Source organism: Triturus cristatus, chromosome 5_2, assembly GCF_964204655.1.
Source record: "Triturus cristatus chromosome 5_2, aTriCri1.1, whole genome shotgun sequence".
Lineage (NCBI taxonomy): Eukaryota > Metazoa > Chordata > Amphibia > Caudata > Salamandridae > Triturus > Triturus cristatus.
In genome coordinates this window covers 684,140,542-684,166,093 of record NC_140588.1, presented here as the reverse complement: position 1 = coordinate 684,166,093, position 25,552 = coordinate 684,140,542, and positions in this window count along the sequence as shown.

The following is a 25,552-nucleotide window of genomic DNA, read 5'->3' as shown; positions in this document are numbered from 1 at the left end:
GTGGTGACAGGCGGCACACAGACAGGAATGGAGCGGACAGGTATTGCCAAGGGTGGACACCAATGCATTGTCTGTGCAATACCACATGTGTGTGACACAGGTGTGTCAGGATGTGATGTGGCACTTTACCCCTGAGGTGTGGGCAAAGCACATGTACGATGAGCTGTGTACACATGTCGTGTGTGATGGTGCGCATTGTACAACACATCCCCTGCACTCCTTTGACATGTGTGCATGTCGTACACACTAGTGGAGCCATGAGTCACTTGCATGTCCCAGTCACGGACACCCGCACCTGTCCCCTGATGCCAGGTACACGGAATATTACACATGACATGTGTATGGCTGCGTTGCACGCTGCAACCATGTCATGTGTGTGGCATGTCTTTCCATGATTTTGCTGTAGGTGTGTGGTTCAATGCATCAGCAGTTGCTGCTGCCAACATGTGTCTGTGTGTCGATGGGCATGGCACACTGTTCCGCACACCAGCCCACATATGTGATTTGCCATGAGGTGTGTATGTATGCAACTACACGGAGTATCAACACAAGTACATATCCACATGCTCCCTATGTATGTTCTGTCTCGACATGTACTCCTCAAAGGCAATGTGTGTGGCCTGTCCTATTCCTATGACATGTGACCAGTGCATATCGCATCCAACTACCTGTCTGTACCATACGCATACTACTTCTGCACATGTGTGGATGTCTGTGAATCCTGTGATGCGTGTGCATGTTCACTCACACTGGCCCACAGCTAGTCTCATGCCATGTCATCGTGATCTTGCCCCCCTCCGTTAGTGGCTGTCCCTTGGTAGGAGTGTCACCTGACTGGCGTACATGTCCAGGAAATGTGGCACAGACCTGACTCACAACGTGGCATATGTGTATTGGCTGTGTAACATGTGCTCAGTGCATTGACGATGTCGTTGTACAGTGCTCACTCTTCGGTGTTCCTTCCATTTCACTGCAGGGCTCCGCCTCTCCCTCGACGTATGCCAGACATGGCTGCCCTGCATGAACGGGACTGTATACGCCGCTACAGATTCAGCCAACGGTTGATTGATGAGTTGACTGGCCGGCTGGAAGCACAACTCCTCCCGCACCACAGGTATCCCAGTGCACTGACACCCAAGTTGAAGGTGATGGCAGCCCTACATTTCCTTGCCACGGGTACGTTCCAACATACCATTGCTGATGTCGGGGGCATGTCCCAGACGATGTTCAGCCGTGTTCTGCATGATTTCTTAGAGGCCATGTTGGTTCACCTGGATGAGTACATTAAATTCCCAATTCGTGAGCAGTTGACAGATGTCAAGCGTGAGTTCTATGCCCTGGGAGGGATGCCCCATGTCATTGGGTCCATAGATGGGACACATGTTGCGTTGGTACCACCACAGGCACAGGAGGTGGTGTATAGGAATCGCAAACATTATCACTCCATTAATGCCCTTGTGGTGTGTCTGTCCAACATGGTGATTTCACATGTCTGTGTTCGCTTTCCAGGATCAGCACACGATGCCTTCATCATGAGGCGTAGCAGGCTGCCTGAAATGATGCTGCAGCTGCGGAACGAGCGAGCATGTATTGTTGGTGGGTAGACTCTGGCAGTTCAGTGTTTGGCGTCATCTTCCAATCTCACTGCCTGTGCTGACACACTTCTGTCCATGATGTTTCCTTGTAGGGGACGCTGGCTATCCCAACATGCCATGGCTGATGACGCCTGTCCGCAACCCCAGCACGGCTGCCGAGCACCGCTACAACAACGCACATGGGCGGACCAGGAGAGTCATTGAGAGGACGTTTGGCCTTCTGAAGAGCCGATTCCGGTGCCTCCACAAGACCGGCGGAGCACTCCCATATGCCCCGGTGAAGGTGTGCAAGATCATCATCGTCTGCTACATGCTGCACAACATGGCAGTGGAGGAAGCTGTTCCACTCATACTGGATCAAGATGACCAGGACCATCCACCCGTGGAGGATGAAGGCCTTGGTGACGGGGCAAGTGATGTGGAGGAGGAGGAGGCTGTGGAGGACATGCGGAGTCGGCTCATACGCAACTTCTTTGCTTAGTGGTGAGTTCCAGTGTCTGAGTGTGCACGCATTGGGCCGTGTGTGGCATGTGTTGCAATGTGTGTGTCCATCTGCATGTCTGCCAAGTGAGTCAGTGGTGTGTATTGAAGTGTCACTCAAGTGATGGCGCAATGGAAGGATGTTGTCTGAGGGTCATCATTGTCACCTGTCATGTTGACAACATGATACGTGTTGAGTACATGCTTGCGGATGTGCTCCTTTGTGCTGACTCCTTGTGTGTCTCTCTTCCACAGGTCCATGTGCATGCTGTCTGCTGGTGGCATTGTTGTGCTCCTGCTACTCCTCATGAACACAGCAACATGTGCTGATTCAGCGTCACATGCACGGGCAAGTGTTGAAATCTCCTTAGGGTAAGGGATGCCTCACGTCGTTTTTGGTGTGTGAATTGTTTGTAGTCTGTGTGCACTTCTCCGGTTCATGTGTGTTCCATTTGCATACATGGTGATCCTACATGGGGAACATGACATGGGGCAGGCTTCACCTGGAGCCATGGTCAGACTTGGTGACTGTCATGTGGCAGGGGATTGGGGATTGTGATGAGGCCATCATTGTGTGTAACACTGGCCTCGGAAACATACAGTTTGCACCGGGTTGACATGGTGTGTGATTGCCCCATCAGGGCCTCAATGGTGTATAGCGGCCTCTCCGTGGCAGCAGGGGGTGTTTAGCTGTTATCCGTCACTTGTGTGCCAGGTCAATGGGATACCAGCATCTGTGTTGCAATGGGGGGTGCCAGTGTTGCTCCCACATGTTCATCCACATGACCTGTGTATGTGTTGACAGAGTATCATTGTCATTCCAACACACATGACTAATAAATTTGTCCCTCTGTCTCCAAGGTGCCTCTTCCCTGTCAATGGTGGCCTGTTGCCACTGTGCGTGCGGCATGTCTGGCATAGTTTTCATAGGTGGTGCATATGTGTCTATGTGTAGAGTGACAAGATGCTAGGGGTTTGTCAGGGAGTGGGAACTGTATTATGCACAAGATGCACAGTTCCATCCACCTCAAGGCAAGAGAGACCATCCCCAGGGCAACTACAACATCCGTGTCGAATCCTACCCTGCAGTCTACGGACATGTGCCTTACGACTCCCATGGTACTTGTCCATATCCGGAGTGCATCTGCACAGCTCTGCTACTGCGTCGGGCAACCAGGCCACATCAACGTCCAAACGGGATGGGGGGAATGTTTCACAGCCAGCTGCAGGATGACCTTCTCGATCCACGCCCACACTCATGATGCAGCCCACAACCCCAACACAACCATGTGGCACTGTGATCCTAAACTGCATTCTGGCATCTCCATGCATCCAACCTTGGCCTAGCCACCATTCTCAACATCCGCCTGACGCAAGCATGCTGCACATTGTAGGGACACATGTCTAGACATACCTGGGAGCGGCAAGCCAGGTCACTCCACATGATCCCTGACCTCTGCGCATGACTGTTGCTCCCCTGAATGTGTCTGTAGCCACAGTTGTGCGGGAACCACTCAGCTGGTTGGGCCCAGCACAGGTGAGTATGGTACTCCATGTCTGTATCAGATGATACATTGGGACCCATGTGTGTCCTGGGCAAGACTGCGACCCCACGGTTTGGATGGTTGGAGTTAATTCTGAGATCAGGCATGCTTTGACTTCACGACACACACATGTATTGTAATAATGCAGAATCACGGCATCATCTTGTAAGTGTGATTAATTTATTTGTGGTGGGGTACGGGTTTGTGGGGATGACAAGAGGTGCACAGCGGGAGTGTAGAATCCAAAGTTCACTGGGGGAGTTGGTATCCTTGCCGTAGCAAAATGTCAGAGTCCATGCCACAGTCTTCGTCAACATAGGTCAGACAGTGACCAGCAAGTCCATGTGGCAGAGAATGTCATGTGCTGCTATTGGGCCAGAGGGCCAGGTGCCAGGCCAGGTGACCTGGGAGATGGTGATGTTCTGCTGACTCTCACAGTCTTTTTCGTGGACGACCCACCTTCCTGCGGGGACCCTCGGAAGCAGTCCGTGACGATGTCTGTGACGCTCCGTCGGATGAATCCTCCTCCTCCTGATCCCTCCCTGTGTCTGGTAATGGCCTTCGCCTGGTGCCACAGGGAGGGTTGCCCATGTTGTCGGCAATCCGACGGAGTACACCGGTCATTTGGGTTTGCACCGCCACGAGCTCAGCCTGTCTATCCTCCATCCTTCCTTGGTGTTGCAGTTGACAGGCATGTTGCTGGGACTGCAGGGTCTTCATCTCCTGGAGGGTCCCCTTGATGTCATTGAGGGTGGACGCAATCTGGTCCATGCCCCTGGTGTCACGCCGGTATGTATCCAGGATGTTGCTGACCTGGGACACTACCGGGTCCTGAGCTGCCTGGTCAGGTTCGCGCCTCCGCCGTCCTCCACTCCCGCCACCCCTGCCCACGTGCACCTGGCCTGCCGTTGTGGGTGCATCGGGTCTCCGGGACCCCTGAGGGATGGCATCTGCGTTGCCGCCTGCCTCCTCCTGGGTGCCCGGAGGACCGTGTCCCTCCTGGGCAGACTGGCTGGGTGGTCGTGTGCGGGCAGGGCTCCTGGACGTCTCCTGGGATGTGGCAGGAATGGGGGTGGTGGTTGGCACAGTTGTACCTGACGCAGGTGCTGCAGGTGGTTGGACACCAGAGGGGCCAGGTTGGTCTGGGTCATCCACGGAGTGGTGAGAGTCATCACTGGCGGTGGGGTCCTCATCCCGCGGAGCCTGGTCCTGTGAGACTTCCCCCCCAGTGTTGGGGGGTGTTCGTCGACGTTGACCTGTGTGTGAGAGAGACAATGTTAACAGTGTCAGATGTGGCATCCATGTTGCATGCATTTCTGATTTGGCACTCTTCCTCTGGGTAGTTGGATCTGTCCTGCATTCCTCTCACAGTGCACTTGTGCATGGCTATGTCCCTTGGCCACAGCTGTCAGGGCTTTACGCATGTGTGAGACACAATCTTAGTTGATGCATCTATTTGGGTACACAGTCAGCAGTGTGGTGTGCGGGCGTAGCGAGCCATGCAGAGGTGCCTTACGTGTTGCACTGTACATGGCAAAATGGTGTTTTGCCAAGGCAATTTGATGTTGCAGGTAGGGGACTGAAGCATTTGTGACAGGGTTCTTACCGACACAGTGGGTGGGTATACTGGGTGTGTGGTTAGGTCTGTGCCTGCAGCACGGATGGACTCGTGCACAGATTGACACATGGACCGGTCTTCATCTACGGAAGGGGGGGTTGAGGCACTGCCAGACCTGGTCTGCATGCACACAGTCCACCGGCTGACGAGTGGACATGGCCACACCACCCAAGGGTGATTTAGTCTCCCTGTGTCTCCCTTCCTCCCTCCCTCTGTCACCCTCCTCCCTCCCTCTGTCGGTCTCCCTCTGTCACCCTACTCCCTCCCTCTGTCTGTCTCCCTGTCTCCCCCTCTGTCTCCTTCCCTCTCATTCCCCCTCTCCCTCCCTCTCTTTGTCACTCTCTGTCACCTCAGGCCAGCTTCCTGGGCACACACAGTTAGCCGGTCTTTGAATGGCCATTGGCTTGTTCATGTGAGTTAGTCCCTGTTCTCCGGGCACCCATTGGGCAGTGTGTCTGAGTGTAGGCTGCTGCTGTGGCGGTGTGTGCTGAGACTCTATCAGAGCGATGCATCTTCATTGTCTGCTGTTATGTGCAAATTGTGCCTTCAGACCCATGTCATCCTGCATGGCAGCCACCATTTGCAGGCAAGACAGTACTGTGTGGGTACACACAGTTTGTATGGCTGTGCCCTGGGCCATATGGGCTGAGGGCATTGTTGTGTGCTTGTGAGTTGCTCAATGTTAGTTTTGATGCCCCCACTCCCAGCATCGACCACATCCTGTGTTGTGTTGGTGTTTTGTGTGGCCTGTGACTTGGCATGGCCCTGATTGATGCATGGGGCATGGAGGCGCTAGTGGCATGTGTGTGTTTGTGGAGTGTTGTTGTGTCCGGTGGTTGCTTGGGGGGGGTGGCATGCATGATTGATTGTGTATGGCATCCCCCCCATGTGCGGTGAGTTGTTTGTGTACTCACCAGGGTCTGGGAGTCCTGGCAGTCCGTGTAGTCCCTCCACCGCCAGCGTGGACATCACCTTCTCCTCCCAGGGATGGTATTGTACCGGTCTGGGGGGCGGCCCTCCTCCAGTGATGTTCCCCTGGTTGTGATTGTCAGTCATCTTCCTCTTGACCGTCCTCCGCAGATCGTACCACCTGGATTGGCACTCGTGCCTGGTCCTTCTGGTGGTCCCAACAGCATTCACAGAATCGACGATCCTCTGCCACATGGCCGTTTTTTCGGATATGCTGGTCTGTCTGACCAATGTCCCAAAGAGCTGTGGCTCGACTCTGAGGATTTCGTCGACAAGGATCTCCAGCTCCTCCTTTGTGAACTTTGGATTCTTGGTGGTGGACATGGCGTGGGGTGTGGGTGTGGATGGTTGTGGGGGTGTGGGTGTGGATGGTTGTGGGGGTGTGGGTGTGGATGGTTGTGGGTGTGTGGGTGTGGTAGTGGAGGTGTGTGTGTGAATGTGATGAGGGGGTGTTTATGTAGGTGGTTGTGTGAAGGTATGCAAGTGTGAGGTTCAAGTATGGTGGTGTGGGTCGTCTGTGGGCTCTGGCAGCAGTGGGTCTGTTGCAAAGGCTCATGGTTTGTGTGTGTGGTCCATTTTTATTGGTCCATTTGTGGGTGTGGCTGTGTTTGAAATTTGTGTGGGTGTGTTATGAGGAGTGATTGAGTTTTGGGCCTCTGTTTGGCAGTTTGGCAGTTGCAGGTGAGTGTATGTGATGTTTGTGGGGTTGTTGGGCATGTTTGGTGGTGTGGGGAAACTCTACTTGACTCTCCTTGTGTAAGTATGGTTTGTCCTGGTTCAGTACGTGTTTTTTTGGCGTCAGTACGGTCCGTACATGCACTGGTGGGGGTGCGGTGCGTACATACACGGCTGGGGTGGGGGTTTGGTGCGTACATACACGGGTGGTGGTTCGGTGCGTACATACACGGCTGGGGGGGGGTTTGGTGCGTACATACACGGGTGGGGGTTCGGGGGCGTACATACACGGGTGGTGGTTCGGTGCGTACATACACGGCTGGGGTGGGGGTTTGGTGCGTACATACACGGGTGGTGGTTCGGTGCGTACATACACGGCTGGGGGGGGGTTTGGTGCGTACATACACGGCTGGGGGGGGTTTGGTGCGTACATACACGGGTGGGGGTTCGGGGGCGTACATACACGGGTGGTGGTTCGGTGCGTACATACACGGCTGGGGGGGTTCGGGGGCGTTCGGGGGCGTACATACACGGGTGGTGGTTCGGTGCGTACATACACGGCTGGGGGGGTTCGGGGGCGTACATACACGGGTGGGGGTTCGGTGTGTACATACACGGCTGGGGGGGTTCGGTGCGTACATACACGGCTGGGGTGGGGGTTTGGTGCGTACATACACGGGTGGTGGTTCGGTGCGTACATACACGGCTGGGGGGGGTTTGGTGCGTACATACACGGCTGGGGGGCGGTTTGGTGCGTACACACACGGGTGGGGGTTCAGGGGCGTACATACACGGGTGGTGGTTCGGTGCGTACATACACGGCTGGGGGGGGGTTCGGGGGCGTTCGGGGGTGTACATACACGGGTGGTGGTTCGGTGCGTATATACACGGCTGGGGGGGGGTTCGGGGGCGTACATACACGGGTGGGGGTTCGGTGCGTACATACACGGCTGGGGGGGGTTCGGTGCGTACATACACAGCTGGGGGGGGTTCGGTCCGTTCATACACGGGTGGGGGTTTGGTGCGTACATACACGGGTGGGGGTTCGGGGGTGTACATGCACGGGTGGGGGTTTGGTGCGTACATACACGGCTGGGGGGGGTTTGGTGCGTACATACACGGCTGGGGGGGGTTTGGTGCGTACATACACGGGTGGGGGTTCGGGGGCGTACATACACGGGTGGTGGTTCGGTGCGTACATACACGGCTGGGGGGGGTTCGGGGGCGTACATACACGGGTGGGGGTTCGGTGCATACATACACGGCTGGGGGGGTTTGGTGCGTACATACACGGGTGGGGGTTCGGGGGCGTACATACACGGGTGGTGGTTCGGTGCGTACATACACGGCTGGGGGGGGTTCGGGGGCGTACATACACAGGTGGGGGTTCGGTGCGTACATACACGGGTGGGGGTTCCGGGGCGTACATACACGGGTGGGGGTTCGGTGCGTACATACACGGGCGGGGGGGTGGTGGGGTGTTCGGCGCGTATGCGGGCACATGTCTCCATGGTTGCTATGGGAGTTCGGTTCGGACGGTGTTTTTTGCGTACGGTTGTGAAATGGGGAGGACGGGAGGGATCGTACTTGCGCAGTCGGACTTTATTTTTCCGCACGGTGGGTTTTTCGACCGGGGACGTGTCGGTGACTTTTCCCGACCCGAGGACGTGTGGGGAAATCTTCCCAATGCGATTCGTATGGACTTTTTTCCGTTCGAATCGTACTTGGCAGTTTGTACGCTACTTTGACGATTCGGACGGAAAAAAATCCGGATACGAGTCGGACGGGGAATTTTTTTACCGGATCGGAATTGGCACCTAAATGTTCCATTCCCTTCTGTAATGCCAATTTGTCAAACATTTTCCTAGTATATGAACTCTCTTTTTCTCCCCTGCGACACCACCATGTGCCCCCCCCCCAACCCTCCTCTCCTCCCCTAAAGAGGACGGTAACCTCCCTTGGCCCACTTCCGTCCCTCTTTGTGTCTTGTCCTTCTGTGTGGATGCCATCTTGTTGCATCCTTGTGTGCTTCCTGTCCCTACTAGGGCCCGAGAGGAAGAGAGAAGAGAGACGAGAAAAAAAGAACAAAACAAAAAACAACAACAACAAAAAAAAAATTCTCTATCTCCCTCCCCATCCTCCCCACCCCTCCCCCCTCCGTCATTTGTTTACCTACAGACTATGTATCAAGACCCTCGAGGAACATCTGGGCTTCTTGTAAGTCCGTAAAGATAAAGAACCTCCCCTTAGCTAACACCTTCAATTTAGACTGTTGCACAATCATAGCCTGAGCTCCTTTGGCTTTAAAAGGATCAATCATCTTGACAAAGTCCTTGCGCCTGTGAGCAGACGCTGCTGACATATCTGAGAATATTCGAAAATTGTTTACTCCATCTACATTAAATGTCCTCTTCGCAAATGCGGTGTTGAGAATTTTCTCTTTAATCCTATAGTCTGAAAAGTTCAGCAATATTGTGCGAGGGAATTTGGAATTATTAGGTTTATATGCAGGGACTCTATGTGCCCTGATGATTGTTAAATCGCCCTGGAGATTGGGTATAGCTTTTTTTAAGAGAGACTCTGACCATTTTACCACTTCTCTGTCTTCCAGGCCCTCAGAAATGCCTACCAAGCTTAAATTGGACCGCCTGTTAAAGTTTTCCAAATCCTACAGTTTTTCTGCCATCTGTAATTTCCCTCTATTTGCTACTTGGAGATCTTTCTTCATTGATGTCAAAGTGTCCTCTAAGGTCGAAATGCGAGTCTCAGCCTCGGAGACCCTCGAGGGAAGATTCCCAAAGCACTCCTCCAATTTAGTTAGTCTAGTATGTAGAAGCAATACTTCTTGGTCGACGCAAGCCCCAGACAGGCTGTCTCCCTCAGCTTCTCGTTTTGTTGACCAGGGAGAGCACGCTCCCGAGCTGAGCCCAGAAAACACTTCACTTCTCAGGCTCCTGCGCGCTTGCTCGCTCGATGGAAAACCTCCGTAGCATTTCGCTGCGAGGGGCGCCGGGCGTCGGAACAGCGTTGTGGGCAGGGCCAGTGGAACAGGAAGCACAACAGTGGCATACGTGGGTATTTTTTTGTTATCCTTGTAATAAGGTCAGTCTTGTATAATACGAATTCCATTGTTGTTAATCCTTTATGAAAAAGAAGTATGTATTCAAATCCATTACACAGAGGCATTCTAATCACAGTTCAAGCAAATTGAACCTTTTCTCAAACTTGGAAGGTTGCATCCAAATCAGAAATTTGATTTTTAAATAGTAAATTATTTTTCAGAATGCTGGATAATTTAACTGTAACTAGCATTAGATATTTAGCTCTTAGTTATTAGTAACAATCACTGTTCAATCAGTAGCTCTAATTTGTGACATTTTTCTACTTTTGTTCTTCCTTCAATGTAAAACATTTAGAGAAAAGAAGGAGAAATTGTAGGCGTCCAGAGTGCTCTTTTTTACCCGAAATGCCATCTGACAGTTTCTTTATGAGGCAACGTTTATGCCTCAACTATTTTGCTAGATTGGCAATTGCACATATTTTTAATGGGCTGAGAGAAAAAAAAATGCTTAAAATGCTTGTGTCCTCCATTTTACATTTGCCTCCAGGTTGCATCATCTGGTGTTTTCAGAGTTGATGGTATTTATACAATTAAGGATGTTTATATATTGATTAAATTCTCTCGCACCGCATCCACTGCTTAGTATTTCCATGTGGTAAACAGCCTTTAAAGGAATTTCACTTTCTGAAAGATGGTTGAGAAAGGTGAATACCAAAGGGGCTGGGATTTACTTTGACAGTGTGGTATTTTTATAGGTTACTGTTTATGTGGCAGACAAACAGCATTTTATAAGTAGGTGATATCATGAGCCTATATGCCATGTTTACTGTTTTTCTTCTGCTGTTGTTCTTGCATTGGAAATTGAAAAAGCAACCTCGTCAAGACACTCAAGAATTATATATATATATATATATATATATATATATATATATATATATATATGTATCTTTATTCTCCGTGTTATTACACTGTAGAACTACAATCCATTTATACCATTCAGCTAAGCATACTAATGAGACACTGTGCCGAGATCTTCACACATTAGCTGATACTTTGGATTATTGGCACTGAGCGAATTTTAGTCGAGATTTGCCAGTGACCTTTTGCATATAGTCTTTCTACCATGTTCATACAGGTTTGAAGGAGTGGGAGGGCGCTATATATATCTCTAATATGTTAGTGTCATTTGGATTGATAAAGCCTGCTGTGCAGGCGAAACGCGTCTCTCTTTTCTGTGGGGTCGAGGGCGACTTGAATTACCATTAAATCAGCCCCATATCCACAGACCGGTGTGCGTGCCTCTTCTTTGGGGAAGTTGGTTTGGTGATGCGTATTACTTTTTAACGTCGGTGGTTGGCGTTTTCCACGTACTACCAGTCGTCTTGAGGCTCCGCTTCGACCGCAACGGTGTTGGGAGGAGTACGGTAGTGCTACACAGCGGAGCACCCGAAGTACGCGCCAGACGAATGGAGCAAGGATGACAGCTGCGGAATTGGAGGCTGCAGAGCGAGGCGGTTGTGAGTGACGGCCAGCATGCAAGTCTGTGTTCCAAAGCACGAAAAGCCTTACCTGGTATACTGGCGCCCTTTGGAGACTGGGCACCGTAGATGCTGATGCGGAAACGGTGAGGTCTGTCATGGCTTGTCTAATTTGATGTACATCAGTCTCCCCCGACCTCCATGATATGTTCATCATGGAATTACATTTCGAGCTGCTGCTGAATTCAGGTTGTGTGACACTATTTTGATATCCCCATCCTCAACTTTGGACTGAATTTAAAACACCCGTTTTAAATAGAGCATCCCAAAAGAACACTTGCAAATTCAAACCTTGTCTGCCGGCATACACCAACGGACTTTGGTATTCCAAGGCCAGCAAAGGGAATTATGGGTCCTGTAGTTCCATGGGATAGCAAAATTAAAGCGCCACGGACATTGGACTACCCTCCCATGTTATGCTAGCAACGGGTTTGTTCCACATGTGCATTTGCATGTTGTCAAATTCAATCATGCTCTACTCCTTACGGGACTAATTGATTACAACTGGATGGCTGGGTTTTCTGCTTTTCATTTCAAGCACAGCAGGTGTCACAAATCATTGTGCAGCCCGATTTTATGTACTGCATTTTACGCAGTTTTCATTTTATTTTGCTATCCATTCTAAAAAGGGTAGTATGTGATGAAAGAAATGGCACTACATTTAAACATTATATGCCTCCACCCCAAATGAACAGATGCTATCTTTATTCTCCGTGTTATTACACTGTAGAACTACAATCCATTTATACCATTCAGCTAAGCATGCTAATGAGACACTGTGCCGAGATCTTCACACATTAGCTGATACTTTGGATTATTGGCACTGAGCGAATTTTAGTCGAGATTTGCCAGTGACCTTTTGCATATAGTCTTTCTACCATGTTCATACAGGTTTGAAGGAGTGGGAGGGCGCTATATATATCTCTAATATGTTAGTGTCATTTGGATTGATAAAGCCTGCTGCGCAGGCGAAACGCGTCTCTCTTTTCTGTGGGGTCGAGGGCGACTTAAATTACCGTTAAATCAGCCCCATATCCACAGACCGGTGTGCGTGCCTCTTCTTTGGGGAAGTTGGTTTGGTGATATATATATATATATTAGGCTCAAAGAAATTCCCTCGTCTGGCAAAGAAATAGACCGCACTCAGGTTGAAGTGGTATACGGTGTTTATTTCCGTATGAAAATCAGCAGGACGCGTTTCGGCTTCACGCCTTTTTCTTACTAATCAAACGCACACAAAAATCAACCACCATATTTAACCATTTCATACTTCGATTATTTCTGGATGAAAAGTTACACAATTTCCGGCCATGCCATAAACATAAAAGAAGTACCTCGATAAACACAAAATTAATTCGCTCTTGGCGGCCATCTTAAGCTAGTGATGAAAATACATATACCACTGGTTGCAATAATTGCAATCAATACTGATGTCAAATAAAACAAGCAAATTAAGCCCTGAATGGGCAACGCAAATCACAATGCTTGATACATAATTATATCCAATGATTCAGAGATACTCGTATTCTTGGATTGTTATATATCCCAGGAGACAATCAGATAATGGTATATACATTATGATCAATAAATTCCAATCATTGAAATTTATGTAGTGGACACATTTCCACTACTATATCTATATATATGTATATATGTATGTATGGATGTGAGTATGTATGTATGTATGTATATATGTTAAACATTTTATTCCTAATTCGAAGAGCCCTCAGATGAATCCCATGAAGTCAAGTGCAGGCAACCAGCATTCTTTAATTAGAAAAATTGCAAGCCTTACGAGTTTCAGAGTGAAAACTCCTTGTTCACATGCATTTGATGAGACTGTGCAGTATTAATGAAAAAGGCATTTACCCTGCATGTCTTTTATTACAATTACCCTCCAGTGGGCTTTGCAGGTGAGTATAACATACATTGCATTGCATGCTGGGATGTGTAGTACATTCATCTTTTCCTCCAGTGGCATCAGTAATGCCTTTTTAAATTGCTCCCTTTCATGGGTTCTGTGCTTCCACAAGCAATACATTTATATTTTCCTTGCTCTCCGGTGGGCATCTGAAAGGAGAAATGCTGGTAATTATGCCTTTCTGTGTGTTTCTGGGGATAAATTGTTTAACACATACATATATATATATCGTAGGTAATACATGTGTATATATATATATATATATATATATATATATATATATATATATATATATATATATATATATTCACTGAAAAAACCATGGGTTTCACACACGTTATAGTTAGGAATTAGCATTTAAAAAACCTTAGAAATTCAGTGAAAAAACCAAAGGTTTCACACACGTTATAGTTAGGAATTAGCATTTAAAAAACCTTAGAAATTCAGTGAAAAAACCATAGGTTTCACACATGTTATAGTTAGCTGGACATTTTACTCGTAAAAAACCAATGAAATTCCCCCGTTATAGTTAGTTCAGCTAACTATAACTCGCGCGCCCGCAATGAACTGCTGATGACGTCACATATTACATCACTCATGACATGGTCAGTGACATCACTCATGACATCACTGATGACATCTCAAATGACATCACAAAAGCCCTCTTATGTATGGGATTATTTTACTTTTCCTGAAGGCCAGCAAAAGGTAAATGCACCCTTAGTGACTTGTAAGCTGTGTAAGCGTGTACTTTCTAGAGGTAATCCTAACAGGAAGTATTCCTTTGGGAATCACACCATGAAGAGACACCTCCAGGATGTACACAGAAGGACACATGGTCATCTTTTTGGAGGTAACTCTTCAGAAAGACAAGCCAGTACATCCACAGCAGCTCATCCTGAACCATCATCTGCAGGGCTGACTCCTTCTTCTGCAGGTCAGGTGAGCCCTTCATCTGTGGGGGGAGAATCTCCTTTTGCTGGCACTCTGGAAATCAACCCTCGATTTCGGAAGGTTGATATTCGATGCACATTTTGTCAAGATCTAATTTGCTATAGGGAGACCAGTGTTTCCCTAGTGAACAACAAAATAGATCAACACATTTGTCGCTTTGAATAATTTTCCCATGCTTCCTTTCCTCTGTCCCTGCATGAACACAACGGTTCTTTTAAGAGCCAACCTTATCTTTCATCTTTTTTTTACATATGTTTTTAAAAACTTTTTTTTATTTTTTTTTACCGTACGCGTACGGTGCGCGTACTTTTTTTTTTTTTTTTTTAAAAAACACTAAAAATCAATAAACACATTACAAGGTCCTTGAGAGACTACAATTATTATTATTGACTTACCATACTCACTGAAAAAATATTTATTCATTTGTTTTTTTTAAAAATAGTTTTAAAAATGTTTGTAGTTTTCGAAAATTTTCTATATCTATCTGGAAAAAAAGAAAAAAGTATTAATATTTTTAAAACATTTTATAATACAGTACACATATTTACATTTTTTTCCATAAAATATTTTTGCCTTATTTTTGCTGTTTTCATTATATATTGCATTTCACTATAAATTGTGAAAGCAATTGCATTCATCATTTTACAGCGGGCAAAAAAAAATAACAATCACAAAGATTGTATTAAAAAAGCCCTGATTCTTTTTTTACTTAAACTTAACATTATAGAAATGCATAATATTCTAAAAAAATATCATCTAATACCAATACTTATTTCTTTAAAATACCGTCTGATATGTTTGTTTCAGAAGTATAATCACAATATTATATCTCAAATAACTCCAAAATACATCTGATTTCATTTCCTTTAGACCAAATAGTAATTTTAAAATTCTTTTTTGATTAAATTTCCAATGGTAATCCAATAAAATTCTAAAGTTTTATTTGTACAGATCTCACCGATTCTCTGTAACAATTCCTTTATTGTATTTAAATATATTACTACATTTCTTTTCACAATAGTCACAAAACGAAATTTCTATGCCAATTTGAATGCACACTACCTGCTCTTTTTTTTGGGCAAGTGAAAATCACTTTTACAAACTGTCACATTATGAAACCACTTTTCAGATTTTTTAAAAAGCCCATGTCCAGACTGCTACACTACAGCAAGGGCAACCAGCCTTAGTGATGCTGAATGTATTTGCATTACAGACTGAAACCTGAAAACCCCACTCGCTTGTAAATACTGTGCATGACTATACATGGCAAGCACATGGGTGTGTGCTAAGACTCTGCTTCTTCCCCCAAAAATTCGCTCCCCCTTTCCATCTAATGCAACTGTGAAATCACCAGAGCAAGACGCAATAAATCTCTGCCTATAATTCCTCTCTGCACACAGAGTCATGTTTTCACATTAGTCCCAATACGAAATTTCTTTGCCAATTTGAAAGCACACTTACTGCTCTTTTTTTTTTCGGGGCAAGTGAAAATCACTTTTACAGACTGACACATTATGAAACCACCATGTGTAACTACAACAAAAACAATTTCCATTTCTATTATTCATTTCTTAAGTTACCACATACATCCCCTCTCAAACTGTAAACTCACCTTTAAAATTAGTTAGTTGTGAAAGAAATGTGACACTCAAACAGCAGATTATCAGAGCCAGGATCTCTGTTGTGTTCACCTCTCTCCTCTCAGCAGAACCAGATAATGGCAAACTTTCCCTCTATTTTTCCACACATATACTTGTAAGTTTCAAATCTCAGTGCTTCCCCCTTTTTTTCAAATGTAATCACACATTTCTATTGGTTGAAAACCAACCCTTTTCCAAAAGTACCCTTCCCCCAACTTGACTTCTGCCTAGTACCCTTCCCCCAACTTGACTTCTGCCTGCTACCATAGCAACAGCTCATGGAACACTGCTGTGTTGAGTTAGGTCAGAAGTTCGCCAAACAATGTTTCAATTCCACAGAGCAAGAGTGCTTGACTTTTCAAACCTAACAGCAAATCCATAGTACTGTTCTTTGGTTACACATTTTTTTTTACCAATATAAAACATGCTTCTATTAATTTACACATACAGCCTAGTTTTTATTCTAGAATGGTATGAAACAGCCAATCAGTTCTTTTTGTTTTGAAAAAAATATGTATGCCTCCATTTCCAAACTGTCTTTCTTTTCATATTGCCATTCTACTGAAAGACACCTCCTGAGTGCATCCAGTTCTCCTTTGAAGATGTTCACAGTGTGGATTGTAGGGCACAGCTATGTCTTCTGGAGTGAAAAGTTTGCAGAGAAAACAGGTATGGTGAGAGACCTTGCTTTGCCAAATGTAGACATTAAATGGATTGGTCAGAGAGGGTTAAAGTGGCACCAATTGATGCCATTGGTGAAATCCTTCATTCAAATCCAACACCCTGACCTCATAATAGTGCACTGTGGTGGCAATGACCTAGGCACTTTGACTGGGGTAGGTCTGGAAATGCTTATGAAGGACACCTTTGCACAACTGTTTACACTTTTCCCTAAAACTGCCTTTGTGTTTTCCAACATATGCCAAAGGCAAAAATGGAACTGGTCCAATCATTTCTGTCCACAGATTGACAAAGCAAGAAAGCACGTCAACAAATCTGTTTCTGCTTTCCTCCGTGACTATGGTATGGGTGCCATTTACCACAACAACTTGCGTTATGACATGCAAGACATTTATAGAGGAGATGGTGTGCACTTCAATGATGAAGGGAACAGAGTCTTCCTCTTGAACCTTAGACTCTGCATCGGTACTTACTTGTAGGTACCACTAAAAAAATGACTTCATAAACACAACAGCTCTTTTTAGAGCTCCCTAATTTCTAAACTCTTAAATCTGCTTTTCATTTATTTATTTTTATTTTTTTACCGTACGCTTACCGTAAGCTTACCGTACGCGTACCCCGTGATTTTTTTTAAAATCAATAAATGTTTTTTTTGTACTTTTCTGTCCTTCTTTGACCCCCTTACAAATGTTAGGGGGTCTGTAACTCTCCTCATTGCCCCCTTTCCTTGTATTCACTCTTTTTTTTCAGAGTGAAATACACAAAATGGCGGCCGCCGCTTCCTGGTTTCGACCGATTCGAATGTTTACTAAGATCTAAGAGCCAATCAGAATCGCGCTCGCGCACGCCACCGTACGCTTACCGTAAGCGTACGGTAAGCGTACCGTAAGCGGGCTCAGATATATATATTGATTTAAAGGCTATTTTCTCAGAATCTACTGAACAGATTTACACCAAACCTACAAAAGGCACTTCCTTGACCTAGGGACTACCTCTCTGCCAAATGTTGAGTAATTCTGTTCAGCCGTTCGGGCTGTAGCTCGTTCTAAAGGTCCTATGGAAAAATGCATGGGAAAAACGCGTTTTGGGACCCCCCTTTTATCTCAGCCCCCGCTTGACGGATCCCCCCGAGACTTTCAGGGTAGGAGCGGAGCGTAGCGCCCCACCTATTTTGAGAAATTCGCGAGGATTCGTCGACCGGCGCCAAAGTTATTCAAAATAGAATGTTGAGGTTTTCCTATGGAAACGTGGTCCTAACTATAACTACCTACTGGCGACCGCCAGTAGGTAATATATATATATATATATATATATATATATATATATATATATATATTTCCCAAAGTTGCCCCTGAGCTTGAAGACGCCACTCCACAGAGGAATAGGTAAAACCTTTTATTTGACGAAACCGGCTCACTTTCCCAACTGGTTCACCGTCCCTAACGCGTTTCAATGCTCCTGCATCTTAATCATAGGGACGGGGAAGGCAAAGACACCGAGCAGACTGCAATGTCATTTTCCCTTCTTAAGTGCATCCACACTCCAGTGCGTGGTATGCTGGGTATTGTAGTCCAAAATTACACCCTCTGGTGGGTTCCGTGTGATTGTTGTTACACGGCGGCCTCGGATGTGGGAGATTGCACCGCCTGGCCAACTGACAAACAGGTCTGTGTGGTTGCTTGAAAAACGGCAGCCAGCTGTAACTCGCGCGACCGCCACTCTATCACAAAGATGATGTCATGAGTGATGTCATGAGTGATGCCACTGACCATGTCATGAGTGATGTAATATGTGACGTCATGAGCAGTGGATTGCGGGCGCGCGAGTTATAGTTATCTGAACTAACTATAACAGGGGAATTTCATTGGCTTTTTACGAGTGAAATGTCCACCTAACTATCACCTGTGTGAAACCTATGGTTTTTTAAGTGAATATATATATATATATACATGTATTACCTACTATAGTTAGGAATTAGTTTCCATAGGAAAAGCATTTTTTGTTTTCTCAATAACTTTGGCGCTGTTTGACAAATCTTCATGAACTTTTCAAAATTAGTGGGACGCTCCGGTCAGCTCCTGCTTTGAAAATGTTGGGATGATTCGTCAAGCGGAGGCTTAGAAAAAAGGGGGGTCCCAAAACGTGTTTTCCCCACGTAATGTTCCATAGGAAACTTAAGACACAGCTACAGCCCAAACTGCTGAACGGAATTACACACAATTTGGCAAAAATGTAGGTCTTGGTTCAGAAAGTTCCCTTTTTGTTAAATGTGTAAATCAGTTCAGTAGTTCCTGAGAAATTAGGAAAAGAAAAAGTTTCGATATCTATGCCCACGGGGGATTTGTGAACCCTCCCGAGCACGAGCTTTATTCTCATTGGGTGCCAACACTCCAAGCCAGGAACTATTGGCAGCCATTTTGTGACTCAGTAGAACCAAGCCAGAAGTAAACTGTGGAAAAAAGGATGAAAAACAAGAAAAGGGGGCAGGGTAGGAATCCCATGACCCCCTAGGCCTGCTCTAGGGGTCCCACAAAGACCCCCAGGGAGTCAATTTAAGGATTTTTGCTTTTTTTTCAAATTGGAGTCACGCGACTCCGGACAAAAAAAGAAAAAAAAATGGAAACCCAAGCCCCAGGGACCACCACCTCCTTGAGGCTTTGCAATGGTGGGGAGTGGGAACGCGTGGCCCCCCTCATGGAGCCCTTCATGGCCCTGGGGTCTGCCACCCGCCAGGGCCGTCTCCTGCAATGTCCCGGGGTGCCCACTTTGCTGTTTGCAATGACAGGGCGGGAGCACTGCTTTCACCCTATCATAGCAAACTCTGCTTTGCTTGATTGAAGCAAGAGCAGGGAAACCTGCTCTTGCTTCAATCAAGCAAAGCAGGATTGCTTTTCCAAAAAGGAAGCTGCATGTCGGCAGCTCCCCTTGTGGAAAAGCAATGCGGAGGAGGAGGAGCAATGCAGGAGATGGGGAGCCGGCGGGGCCGTGGGGGCATTGGTGCTCCCCCCATGGTCCCCAACCATGAGGCCAGGCCCCAGGGGTTGGTTCCCCAGGGCCCAAAATGGCCAGGGAGGGGGGTCGCAGGAGCCCACACTTTTTTAAAATAAAAATAAAATAGTTTTGGGCATGCCCCGGGGATGGGGTCCCTGGGGCAAATATAAATTATTGGAAGTGGAGGTTTTTTTTTGCCAAAGTTTGGAGCGCTGCCCCCTGGTGTAAATGCGATGTGTGCTCGGCCCCCTGGTGTGAACAAAATGGGTGCATGGCTCTCAGCGCGGCCCTCTGGTGTGAACGCGATGGGTGCGCGGCTCTCAGCGCGGCCCTCTGGTGTGAACGCTATCGGTGTGGGCTCTCAGCGCAGCCCCCTGGTGTGAACGCGATGGGTGCGTGGCTCTCAGCACGGCCCCCTGGTATGAACACACGGGGTGCGCGGCTCCTTTAGTCGCTCAGGGTGCGCAACTCCAAGCAAAAATTATTAAGATTTTTTTATATTAACCTAGGTTATAAGTGGGTTATTGGGTGGCTCTAAAAAGAGCTGTTGTTTTCATTGAGAGATTGTTGTAGCTACATGTAAGTGCGGATGCAGAGCTTCAGGTTGTTGAGAATCACTTTGTTCCCTTCATCAGTGAAGTGTACTCCATCACTTCTGTAGATGCCAAGGTGTCCTTCATTAGCATTTCCAGACCTACCCCAGTCAATGTGCCTAGGTCATTGCCACCACAGTGCACAATCATGAGGTCAGGGGGTTGCAGATGCAAACAGGTTTTAACCAAAGGCATCAATTGGTACCACTTTAATCCTCTCTGTCCAATCCATTTAATGTCTACACTTTGCATAGCTAGGTTTTTGTCAATACCTGTGTGTTCAGCATACCTTTTGCACCAGAAAGCATCTTGAAGGGATGTCTGTAGGTAATCAAAAGATGTCTGTAGCTGAGGTAGTCAGTTGGTAGAAAAAGAGGTAAAAATGGTGGATACAATGCTGTTTTAAAAAAAGTAGAGAATTGATTGGCTGTTTATGAACATTGTACACTGTAAAATAGGGTGCATGGTACTTTCTTTAAAAACATGTTTGTTATCGGGCAGTAAAAAAAGTTTGAAAGGGACAGTAGAAAGGATAAGGTGATGTTTTGCAAAGCCAACCACACCTGCTGTTTCCATTTGCAACATTGTGTGGTGAACTTGAAAATATAGTGAACTTGTGACCTGTCAGTTAAGTTGAATGTTCCATGACCTGTTACTATGGAAACTGGCATTAGGCAGAAGGGGTGAAGAAGTCAGTTGATAAGGGTTATTACCTGTAACCAATGGAAATGTGGTTTACAATTAGAAAATCTCTGGAAAGCAATGTTATTTGTTGATTATGTGTATTTGTATGAAGAAAGAGAGGGAAACCTTGCCATTACTGGTTTTACCTTGCAGAGTTTGGTGCAGTACATTGATTGTGTGTAAAAGAAAATCCTGTCTGAGTGTGTGAGATTTTTCATTCAACACATTTATTTGCAAGGTGAGCTATTATTTTTTGAGGTTTATGTAAAAAAGATTTTACATTATTCTGAAACTGTGTTGTTTGAAATATATTATTAAATGTAGAGATGTATATTGTAATTAGTTTCATTGTACTTGAATGTTGTTTAAAAAAGAGTCTTCACAGTAATATGTTTATTTTTAGGATGATTGCTAATGTTATTAATTAAGCTTGTTTTTTAAGTCTGTTCAAAAGTATAGTTGAATGATGCAGCATATTTTTAGATAGTTTGTTGAAGATGCAGTACAAATGTGTAGTTTGAAAGATGTTCATATAAGGTGTAGTTTATTAGCCTTCATTTTTTGTTCTCTCTACAAAGGTATAGTTGAATGATACTGCATGAATATAGATACTTTGGTAAAGATGTAGCACAACTGTGTTGTTTGAAAGATGATCAAATAAGGTTTTGATAATAAGGTTTCTGTTATTAGTTTGTACAGAAGGTAAAGTTAAATTATGCCATATATTTTAAAATAGAATGGTGAAATAAGGTGCTGATAATTAGGTTTCTTTTTGTAGTGTGAGCAAAGGTATAGTTGAATGATGCCACATAATTTTAGATACAAAGGTGAAGATGTATAATAAAAGTGTGGTTTTAAAAATGTTCATAAAAGGTGTTGTTAATTGCCCTTCTTTCTTCAGTCTGTTGAGAGGTATAGTTTAATGATGTCGCATATTTGTAGATTGAATGGTCAAGACGTAGTTCAAAAGTAAACACCACATATTACCCTTTCTGGCATGCTGTACTTATCTACTTAACTAGAAAAGATGGAATGACTCATATATGTGTTCATATTCTATTGATACAGTTGTATGTATGCTTAGTGAACTACTGAGAGGTGCCTAACTGATTAAAGGAGTGCAGAGGTAGTGAATATGTGATTTTAAAACTACATGAGTAATGATTGACTGATTCCATATTCTGCAATCACCCGGTTAGTATCCAAGCACTACCCATGCGCTCATGCAATGACCCAGGCACTAACTTATGCAGTGCTACAATCCCCAGAGCACTAAATATGCACCCCAGCAATCCCCATGTCACTCCCTGTGCACTCTTGCAATCACCCAGCCAGCACCATGTCAAAACACAAGCACTTATAAATTCACCATGCTTCTCTTTGCAGCACTCTAATGATCCAGTTACTACCCATGTACTCATGCAATGATCCAGGCACTAACTCATGAAGTGCTACAATACCAAGAGCACTACCTATGTACCCCAACAATCCCCCTGTCACTGCCTGTGCCCTCTTCCAATCACCCAGCAAGCACCATATACTTATCTAATCACTGTGTGAATACCCAAGCACGTATATATTCACCACACACTCTCTTTGCAGTAGTCTAATCATCCAGTCACTACCCATGCACTCATGCAATGACCCAGGCACTAACTAATGCACTGCTACAATCCCCTGAGCACTACCTATGCAGTCCAGTAATCTCCCTGTTACTACCTATGCACTCCTCAAATCCCCCAGCCAGCCCCAAGTCCTTATCCAATCACTCCAATAAAACCAAAGCACTTAAAAATTCACCATGCTCTCACCTTGCAGCACTCTAATTATCCAGTCACTACCCATGTACTCATGCAATGACCCAGGCACTTACACATGCACTGGTATAATCCCCTGAGCACAACCTATGCAGTCCAGTAATCTCTCTGTCAAACCTATGCACTCCACCAATCACCCAGCCAGGCCCATGTCCTTATCCAATTAGTCCGCCAAAACCTAAGCACTTATAAATTCACCATGTACTCTCCTTGCAGTACCCTAATCATCCAGTCACTGCCAATGTACTCGTGCATTAACCCAGGCAGTAAGACATGCAGTATTACAATCCCCTGAACACTACCCATGCAGTCCATTCATCGCTCTGTAACTATCAACGCAGTCCTCCAGTCACCCAGCCAGCACCATGTTCTTATCCAATCAGTCCACCAAAATCCAAGTACTTATAAATTTACCATGCACTCTTCTTGCAGCACTCTAATAATCCAGTCACTACCCATGTACTCATGCAATGACCCAGGCACTAACTCATCCAGTGCTACAATCCCCAGAGCACAACCTATGCACTCCAGTAATCCCCCTGTCACTCCCTGTGCACTCTACAAATCACCCAGCCAGCACCATATACTTATCCAATCACTGCGCCAATTCCCAGGCACTTATAAATCCACAATGCACTCTTTTCCCAATACTAGTACCCATGCAGTCCAACAATCACCTGCATTGACACAGGCATTAACACATGCACTGCTACAATCACCTGAGCACTACCTATGCAGTCCAGCAATCTCCATGTCACTACCTATGCACTCCTCCAATCACCCAGACAGCACCATGTACTTATCCAATCACTCCGTCAAAACACAAGCACTTATAAATTCACCATGCTTCTCTTTGCAGCACTCTAATGATCCAGTTACTAGCCAGGTACTCATGCAATGATCCAGGCACTAACACATGCACTGCTGCAATCACCAGAGCACTACCTACGCAGTCCAGTAATCTCCTTGTCACTCCCATGTGCACTCTTCCAATCACCCAGGCAGCACCATGTACCTATCCAATCACTCTGTCAAAACACAAGCAATTATGAATTCACCATGCTTCTCTTCGCAGCACTCTAATGATCCAGTTACTACCCATGTACTCATGCAATAACCCAGGCACTAACATATGCACTGCTACAATACCCTGAGCACTACCCAAGCAGTCCTCTAACCACCTACACACTACTGTTTCACTCTTTCAATTACCCAGGTAGTACCCATGCAGTCCAACAATCACCTTGTCACTACCCATGCACTGCTGTAATCACCCAGCCAGCACCATGTACTTTTCCAATCACTCCGCCAATACCCAAGCACTTATAAATTCACCATGCACTCTCTTTGCAGTACTCTAATCATCCAATCACTACCCATTTACTCATGCAATGACCCAGGCACTACCTCATGCGGTGCTACAATCCCCAGAGCACTACCCTTGCAGTCCAACAATCCCCCTGTCACTCCCTGTGCACTCTTCCAATCACCCAGCCAACACCATATATTTATCCAATCACTGCACCAATACCCACACACTTATAAATTCACCATGCACTCTCTTTGCAGTACTCTAATCATTCAGTCAGTTCCCATGTCTCATGCAATGACACAGGCACTATCCATGCACTGCTACAATCACCTATGCACTACCCATGCAGTCCTCTAAGCAACTAGACACTGCTCATTCACTCCTTCATTTACCTAGGTGCTACCCATGCAGTCCACCCATCGCCCTGTCACTACCCATGCACTCCTCCAATCCGACGGCCAGTACCATGTACTTATTTAATCACTACCCATACACTCATTGAAGTACATATGTACTATTGATACACTCATGCAATCACCCAAGCACTACCCATGTAGTCATGCAATCACCCAAGCAGTAACTACGCACTCATGGAATCACTCAGGCACTATCCATGTATTACCCATGGACTCGCGCAATCTCACAAGCACTACCCATACACTCATGGAAGCATGTAAATACTACTGATGCACTCATGCAATGATCCAGACACTACCCATGTACTCATGCAATCACTAGAGCACTAAGCATGCAGTCAACCAATCACCCAAGCACTACCGATATACTCATGCAATTACTCCATGCACTCGTACAATCACCCAGGCATTCCCCATGCACTTATGCAATTACCCTCACACTACCCATGCACTCTTTCAATCACTCAAGCTCTAGATATTTACTGATGCAATCACCCAGACATTATCATACAATTATTTCTCTTTTTTGAAACAGACAAGGTAGTTCTGAAAAGAACTATTTTTTTCTTCTTTTTTTGTTCTGTATTTTTTTGTATTTTTTAACTCTTTTTTAAAAAATGTTGGTGTTTTTTTTCAGAAACCAAAAATAAAACAGGAAAGAGTGACACAACTGGTGTCTTAACTTTTACAAAACAAAAAACATTGCAAAATCAAAACATTAGCAGTGATGGCTGTGAATAGCAAAAACATCACTATCCACAGACTGCTCCCCACAGCATAATGTCTTTCTGCATTTAATGCAGCTGTGCTCCACACAAGCAAATTCTGGCCTGATAGAGGAAGAAGAGTCAGCAACAGAAGATGTAGTGGCTTGCTTATTGTCATGCAGGGCTTGCTCCTCCAATTCTCTTTTCCTTAGCTTCCTGGACAGCGAACATGGGTGAATGGTTTATAAATGCTTGATCATACTTAAAGTACCACAGGAGTACTTTTTTCCCGATCGCATCGATGGACCTTGGTCACAGAGTGAGCAAGGGACCTTTCTAGCATTTACTTTTTGCTC